Source organism: Nuphar pumila, chromosome 15, assembly GCF_984573655.1.
Source record: "Nuphar pumila chromosome 15, dmNupPumi1.hap1.1, whole genome shotgun sequence".
In the NCBI taxonomy this organism is placed as follows: domain Eukaryota; kingdom Viridiplantae; phylum Streptophyta; class Magnoliopsida; order Nymphaeales; family Nymphaeaceae; genus Nuphar; species Nuphar pumila.
The window spans coordinates 21,081,859-21,091,045 of record NC_143263.1 but is presented as its reverse complement, the minus strand read 5'-3'; positions in this window follow the sequence as shown (position 1 = coordinate 21,091,045).

Below are 9,187 nucleotides of genomic sequence, written 5' to 3'. Positions count from 1 at the left end.
TAATATAATGACAAGTCCAATTGTCGTCAAAGGAAAAAGGAAAGATTCCAGTACAACCACATGTTAGTATCAGTATGAGTTATCATTATTGGATCCACTTAATGACAAGTCCACTTGTCGATAGAGGCTACCCGGTGTGACAGGTCTCCCCTGTAATAACCTTGATTTTTATAGAATAAAAAGTTATCAACGATATAATTTTAGATTGGATCTATAGAGAAATCCAAATCCAAAAAAAAATGATCCAAATAAGATTTGAATCTGGATCTTTTATTAGATCTAGATCTTAATCCAAACAAATCCAAACCAAGGACATTTTAGTAAATAATAAAATATATGAAGGGTAAAATGAGATTTTAAGGTGTTTATTTTGAAATACCAAAAAATAAAAGGAGGATAAATGAAATTCCCCTAAACGAACAAATAAGAGGTCACCTAGCCTCTCCTTTGCCACCCCTCCCTCCTTGGGTGACACCTTGGGGGCATCCCACCCCCTTGACTATAAATAACCCTTTCCCATCCTCTCTCTACATAGAAGTTTCTATTTCTCCCTCTAACTCTCCCTCTTCTCTCTCTTCCTCCCAAGCTCTCATTCTCCTCTCTTTCTCCCTTAGAAAACCCAAAGGGAGGATAGTTTAGTTTCTTTGGCCTTTAATCTTTGGCCATACTCGGTTAGTGTGAGAGAGATTCAACCAGCTATAAAGAAAATTCTGGCAAATTTGGGACGTGTATAAGGTATGATTCCTCGTAACTTACTAGATTCTAGTATGGTTTCTTCAATATGGTCTCTTAAGGCAAACTCTGCCAAATTTTTCAGAATTTATGACTTGATATAGAATAAATTCTGTCAATTTTTTTTGAATTTAAGACTTGCTATAGACTAAGTTTTGTCAAAATTTATGACTTGATATAAAGTAAATTCTGTCATATTTTTTAGAATTTATGACTTGATATAGATTAAATTTTGTCAAAGTTTTCAGAATTTATGACTTGATATAGAATAACTTCTACCAAAATTTTTAGAATTTATGACTTGATATGGGATAAGTTCTATCAAAATTTGCAAAGAATCTATGACCTGAAACAAGGAAAACTCTGTAGAAATGGAAAATGGTTTAGAGTACTTCCTTAATTCACATTCAAACCTAGGTATAAACTTTTGGGATTTTAGGATATATATCCCGACCAGAATAAATCCAGGATTGGGGATTTCTAGATGTAAGAAATAGGATCCATGATTATGATTTTTTGTAATTGATAGGCATGATGTGGTATAAAAAAAATTACAAAAAGCATGTTAGGTATTTGCAAGCTTAATAAAACATGTACACGAATGATGAATGATGCATGTTTACAATTATGATATGTACATGAATGAATGAAAATCATATGATATATGTATGCAAGTATGGCATATGCATGAAAGGTTATAGTTGAGTTAAATGTGTAAACTTATAGTCCTAAAATGTGTCTAGGGACCTGTTTGGAAAAGAACGAAGTAAATCCATATTATAATGCGTTGGATACTTTTTATGTGAATGCTCACTTTCTATGTAAAAAATTTGCTATTCATGTTTTAAATTTTGCAAGTATAGCAAATATGATATGATGCATGATATATATGAGATAAATAGAATGAATTTTATAGGTATTAACCCAAGTGTAACTTGATGATATGATTTGAATTGTGACATGTTGCATTTACTTTAAGAAATGACATGTATTAAAAAAATTATTCTCAAAAAGTTAATTATAAGTTACACTAAAAATTGTCACTCCCTGAAAGATGTGATGATAGTCAAACCCTTAAAGACGGGGTGACATTGCTCAATAAATATGAATGAGCTAGCTTGTCAAATGTGAACAAGCGTCTACACCAATCCCATGGGATATGTGTTGACATGAATACACTTCGGCAGTTCTGTCAAAGGTCATATGTACTTAGGAGACAACGGATTTTGATACTCAAGGCAAACGTAGAGCTGCAGTCATATGCCTAGTAGTGCACTATGTTGACCATAGGGAGAGGGATGAGTAGTCTCAAACTCTGGGTCCTAGGGGGAGAGATGTCTTGACGAAGAATCTTGTACTATGGTGCAAGTGTCCCAGTGTTTCTTTAGATGTTTAAATTATATGTTTGAATGAACACCCTTGAGAGGCCTGAGAGGCCAAAGTAGCCCGTGAAGTGGTGTCTCAAGAGTTTAATCAAGATGATCACTTAATTTGCGATGGTTGCAAGCATGCCAAGTAATTCAAAAGAAATTTAAATAAAAAGATACAAATTTTCACATGTCATATAGGTGAGTCATGTCATATGCATAATTGTTACACCTAAATTACATGTTACAATGTAATGTTATATAAATGATGATCGGTTGATTAATAATTCTTATTGGGTTTACGTGTGTTGCATACTAGATACCCGGTAAGGGTATGTGAAATTATACTAGGACATTAAGTTGTCTTATGCCTCTTAAAATTTTTTCCTCAGGTTTACAGGAGTAGCTAGACGAATAATGCAATACACAACGACTCAAGGATATTTTAGGAATGAGCTAGATTGCATCTGAGAGTCTACTATTATTTTTTGTTGTGAAACTCTGATATTTTATTCAATGAAATGAATGAAATTATTTTTATTACTTTAAATGAATGAATGGTATTTACTTAAAAATTTATGGTGTGCCCAAGGTTAACATAGGTTCAACTCTTCAAATAAAAAGAAAAAGAAAAAAGAGAGAGACTTTCATTGTGTTTTGAAAAGAGTTAGAAAAAAATATATTTGTAAACTTTTGGGGAGTCACATCTCCTCCCCGAAATGTCCTCTCAGTTATCATTTTCATGCACTTCTCATGAATACCATGCATATTCTGTATATTTTTGTCATGCATCACATACATATTGCATTTTCTAACATATTTCTTGCAGGAATCTCAGTCAAACCCTTAGAGAATGCTTACCCATCTACCCATCTTAGGACTATCCTGTTGATAGATGGACATTAGGTCTTTAGGTTGTCCTATAGATTGATGGAGCAATCTGAAACCCATTTGACGAGCACATGAACCATACTAAACCCAGTCCTCATCTCAAAGGAGCATTTATGAAAATCAGCTTCATTCCTTTCCACTGCATCAAAAGTAAAAAATGTCAGTCTTTTCGATGTTTTTTCCTCAAAAAATGTGTCTTTGTCTTTCTTTTTTTAAGAAGTCTTTATCTTCATCAATCGTTAGTTATTTTTCGTGCGATTTCAAGCAACAAGACACTTGTTTTGTCTTCATCTGATTGTGCTCAAGTAAGACTTCTCAGTCACAACACTGGGTTCAAGGAAATGTCCTCATTTAAAACAAGGTACTATCTTAATCTGCTGACCAACTTTGATTGACCAGACCTCTCTAGTTGTATGTGTTTGGCGCCATAGAGAGACCCTTGTGTTGACCTACGCACGTGTCTTTAGCTAACGTCAACCATTAAGTTGTCTATGTCTTTCATCAAATCTCTTTTCAAAAATATTTTGGCAAAATCAATCTTTTGTGCTTTTCAAAGGCTGGTGTGTCTACATCTTTGTTATCGACCAAATTTCATATGTTCAACAACAAAGAGCGGCATCTGTAGACACCCAATTTTTGACCAAGATATTTCCTTTTCAAAATTCTATCTTTTTTTAAAGCGAGAAACCTTTAATCTAATTTTTGGCCTCCAAAGCAATATATTTTAGACTTTTCACCAAAAAAAGAGTTAAGCAATCTCTTTTAGACTTTTAACCAAAAAAGAGTTAAAGAGAAGATTATTAGCTTTTCAACAAACCAAAAATATGGTCAATCTGATATCAAGAATGAAAGTTATGGCAAAAAAAATGTCTTAGTCTCTAACGACACGTGTTGTAAGCCCTGTTGAATTGTCGTCCGAGCTATCTTGAATTGTCGTTATCCTTACCTTCTTGTCTCCATTGTCTTGTAATTGTCGTCATAGTCCTTGAAGTATCATTAGAGGATCTTGCATTCTGGAAATATGACATCATTCACCTCTGGCGACACCTTAAGTTGTCATCATGACTCCCGTCGATTGTCATCATGGATGGCTCAAGCCATAAGTTGTAGTTAATGCTACCGCTAATGACAACTAAGTTGTCGTCAAGGCTAGAGTTGTCATTAATTCCACTTGACATCATAGCAAGTTGTCGTCAATGTTTCACCGACACCAACATGTCATCAGTTGCCTCTTTTGCATACCTTTGGGACGAGATTTGCCAGATCATTCTAAATTTGCATTTAGAAACCTTCCAAGCCTCAAAATCTCTTTTTTTTAGAAAATTTCTTCCCCCAAGGCAATAAACCTTGAATAAATCTCATATGTATGTTTAAAACAGCTCATCTAGCAATCCTCCATTAGGATGGATCTCAGATATGAAAAAAATAAATCTAGATTCGCCAGAAAAACTATAAATAAGGAACCACCCCCTTATTCTTCTTTATCATACCCTATTTGGAATTTGCATAACCCTATTCTACCGAATTCTCTAGCCTAGTCGACCTAGCTTAGCCTATCTAGACTAGTTGACCTAGCTTACCTAACCTAATCTAGGATCCAGATCAACCTTGTCTCATTTCTTTTAGAGCCCTATCCTAGCCAAAGTGTCACGCGTGCTCTCCCATGTTTGTCAACCGTAGAAAGAGCTACCTAAGCCCAATGTGAGATTCAATTTGTTTTAATCCTCATTTTTTTATTCTACATATTTTCTTAAGTTTGTGACAGTCCTAACGTTTGTATGTTGTTCGTTTGAATTTTTTTTCTGAGGTTTGGTGGTTTCTACTACCAAACTCGCTTTCTGTTAGGTCTCGAGTACAAGGTACGAATCCCTGCAATGCTGCTGCTCCCGAAACAACGATCGAGGAATTCTTGGTTTGGTTGATCCTGCTCATCAGAAGAGGAAAGATTTTTTACCTTGAAGAATAGTTCTCACACTCTCTCGAAGACCACATTCGGTTTTGGATCCATTTTAAACAAAAAAAAACATCTTTTTAGTGAAAAACACTCACTTTTGTTCTTCAAAATCTGAGGAAGGATCTACAATTATTATTCAAGGTATCACTAGGTTTTGAATCTGCAACATCCCACCACATGGAGACTGATAGCTCCCACCAACCACGCGGAGCCCTCTTTGGGTGTGTTGAAATAATTGTTGAGCCTTGAAGTTGTAGGTAACCAACTGATTGCCATTGTGAAAGATGTGGAAGACATGATCAAAAAATTTTATGATTTCATTGTATGTAATGTGTATTGGATGTATTTAAACATAAACATCTTTTCTTACATGTATGCGACATGTTCCATGTAAACAGTATTAATTTAAGTCATTGTAATGTGTCAAGTTTACATGAATAAAATCTCGTTTTCAAAGAAAATTTGTGTAAAATGAAACCAATTTGTGATTACTGTTTAACAACTACTAATACGATGAATCTATTAGTAATATGGTGCATATACTGGTGTTTCAACACAACATATTTACTGGCACAAATGTGTTAATGATAACCAAGTACGTGCCCTTTATTGACATAATATTGCGCCAGTGAATAGAACCCAAGGAATTTACATTTGATTTATTGATGCATATTAGCATCAATAAAGGATCAATAATTACACATTATTGTGCTAGTAAAGAACATTTGGTAATACAAAGAACTGTTAGTAAAATAGCATCAATGACGCACATTTGAGCCAGTAAAGAGGCAATACTGACACAAATATCTGCCAATAAAAAACAGCTAACAATTGTATCAATAACGTCAGCGTCAGTAAAAAATATCTCTGATGCATATTTTGCGTCAGTGAAGGACATCTTTAATAGTGACACTCTCCCACGTCAATGAATACGTTAGCGACAAGCGCTACTTTGGCTCAGCTTCTTGTGCAAGTTTGCGCCAGCAAAGGCCTTCACTAGCGTTTAAATTTGTTATATGGTTGGATGGGAGCTTGATCTATGGTAATGTGTAAACTCGTTAATTAGTAATTTTTTAATTCAATAATTGTAAATTTTAGTTGTTTATAAAACTTTAGTGTTCAATTTGAATTAAATTTATTTCACACTGGAATTAAGCACAATCCTTAGTCTTGTATGAACTTGAAACCAATTTGTACCCGAACAATTAATGGCCTACCAATCTCATACCTGAAGCCATAAAGATCCGAACCAGTTCATACGGAACCAAACCTGAGCATCTTTTGTACCAGTTTGGGTCTTGGTCTAACATTTAGACCATATTTATAAATGGGTCTACTTAAAAACCTAATTCATGAATATGGCTGATTTACCTTTGATCCTGAAGATGCGAAAAAAAAAACTCTAAGCTATTCTACTCCTACCTAAAGGAAGCAAAGCAAGCAAGAAAATACTGAAAATTTGCACAAAATTCAGAGAAAAATAATATATAAGTTTAATCATCTATCTTCTAATCCCCCCACATAACAAGTATTTATAAAAAAAAATAAAACCTTAATCTTATTTTTGGATTTTAGATAGATCTAATATCTGAATAAAACTCCAAAACCAATAAGAAATAAAAAAACATAATGGATATGTCTGAGCAACTAAAAGAATTGAAACACAACTAAAATCATCAGAAATTGAAGACCAAAGTCTTGAAATATACCTAGACATGTGTTGTTCTTAGGTCTCCTGTAACCCACTCCTCAAGCTCAGTTTATGGAAATTTTGTGTATTCGGAAACAGACCTTGATCCTTGCCGAAGGTGCCGATATCTTTTATAGACCAATTGAGGGCACAAACTAATTCCGCATCACTCGCTTCATCTCGACCCCATGTCAATGGGTCTCAATCCTTATTCTCCTTGAGTTTGGAGCAGATCCGTCCACCAAAGCAGAGCCAAACTACATAGATGAGTAGCGGCTAGGTCCACCCTACAATGATCGGGTACAAGATGGTAGTTCAGGTGTTGATCCACCATTGCACACCACTCTAGGAAAGCATCAACATCAAGTCGACCTGTAAACTTGGGTAGGTCCAACTTGATACCGTAAGTCTGTACTCGCTCTGGATCATACCCTGGATGCTCTGGACATGCCCGATTATTCTGAACAAGATCACGAGCAGTTGGTTGTGTGAATTGGATCTCACTAGGATCTAGACGTGGATCCAAATGCACACGTGGACACTGGGTTTGAGGAGGTACGTACCCAATATGAGTTTGGGTTCTTTAAGGTAAGCCTAGGTAGGTACATATGTTGTATAGGGTTGGGTTGAGGCTAGGTTTGAAGCAGATTAGGTATGGCTTGGTGTTGGTTCAGATTTGGGTCTTGGGTTTGGTTTATGAGGTTTGGGTAAGAAACTTGGTTTGGATCCAGTTGGATCATGATCAGATCAGGATTCACATGCATCATTTGACCAAGATTTGGTTGGGTTGGGTATTGGATCAATTTTGGGGTGTAAAATGTCTGGTTTAGACTTGATCCATTTTCCAAAAGATATTGGGTCTGGTCTTGACCTGGTCCAAGTGCGAACCGGGGTTGTACCAGTTTTAGTCTTGGTCTAACGTTTAGACCCCATTTATAAATGGGTCTCCTTAAAACCAAATTCATGAATATGCCTGATGCACTTTCGGTCCCGAAGATGAAAAAAAATCTCTATGCTATTCTACTCCTATGTAAAGAAAGCAAGAAAATACTGAAAAATTGCATAAAATTCAGAGGGAAATAATAAGTTTAATCATCTGTCTTCTAATCCCCCCATATAACAAGTATTTATAAAAAAAAATCATAATCTTGTTTTTGGATCTTGGATAGATCCAATATCTGAATAGAACTTTAAAACCAATAAGAAATAAAAAAGATAATGAATTGGATCCCAAACCATCAATAGTCTTCTAATTTCTTCTTTCCCTTTTTTTTTTTGTGAATCTTCTTGGATCCAGATTTGCGGGTGCATCAATGACTAAGTCAATATCCAAAATGGAAAGCTCATACAAGTCTACAATTTTAATTTTACCAATACCCAAACTTGAACCTGAATCATTCTAGATCAGGTTTGAATCTAAATTTTAGACGTTTTAGAATCATCTCTAACAAAACCAAGCCCAATCGATCCAGTTACAGCCTGAGCAGAAAATGTATTTGAAAGTTGTAAAGGAGGCTAAATGACACTCTTTCCTAATCCTATCCTATCCTAAATCCTACGTCTTAAACCTAAATATTATAAAAGCAAAGCAAGGGTATCAAGAGCAAAAAAATTGGATGCTTTATCTTGTTATGAGTTGAGAATATAATTAAAATTTGTATGGGCATTTTTATTGAGTTTTCATAAAAAAATGAAGTGTTGTTACTTATAGGACACATTATAATATTTTCAAACATTAATGAGTTACTATTTGTAACCTCTCTCTCTCTCCAAAACATCTTGCTCTCCCTTTTTAATAGCCATAAAATAAAACTATTTTATAGTTTTTTAAAAATTATCAATATGTTTATGTTTCTCATTATTTTTATTTTCAATCTTGATAAATGTATATGACAAACTTTTTTTACCATTTGAATTATATCTTATAGAGCCCGGCCATGTGGGTGGGCTGATTATCTAGTTGGAGAATAAATGAAAAAAAATTCTCGTTCTGCCATGAAAAATTAGTAAAAACCAACTAGCCAAAAAGAAATTTCTGGAAATGAAGCACTGAACAGGAAATGAGGCTTCAGTCTGTGCCAAAAACCCATTCAATTGGTTCCCCAAATAGTCTTCTTTCTTTTTTTGGTTTTACATAGAAGTCCAACTCATATGGTGGACCCACATTGGACCCTAGATATGATATGGTCGTGCCCGAGAAAGTCTTTGGTATCATATCCTCGTATTAGGCGTGTGGGCCCCCAAAAAGTTGTGTTTGTGCCTGTGGTTAGGGGCGTCAACGGGTGGTTTGCTTCGGATCCAGTTGAAACCAGACTAAGTGAAACCAGACTTGGACCAGATTTTCCGCTATGGTACCAGGTTCGGACCTGAGTCTAATCGGATCTATTTTAAGAAAAATCATACCCAGACCCGATAAGAACTACATGAACCAGACCCGACAAAATAATATTTTTTATCATTTTTACATTGAAATTTTGCAGGTCTTAATCGAAACCTGGGTCGGGCCCGGGTCTTGTATAAATTTCATAAATTATACCCAGATCCATGTATTAA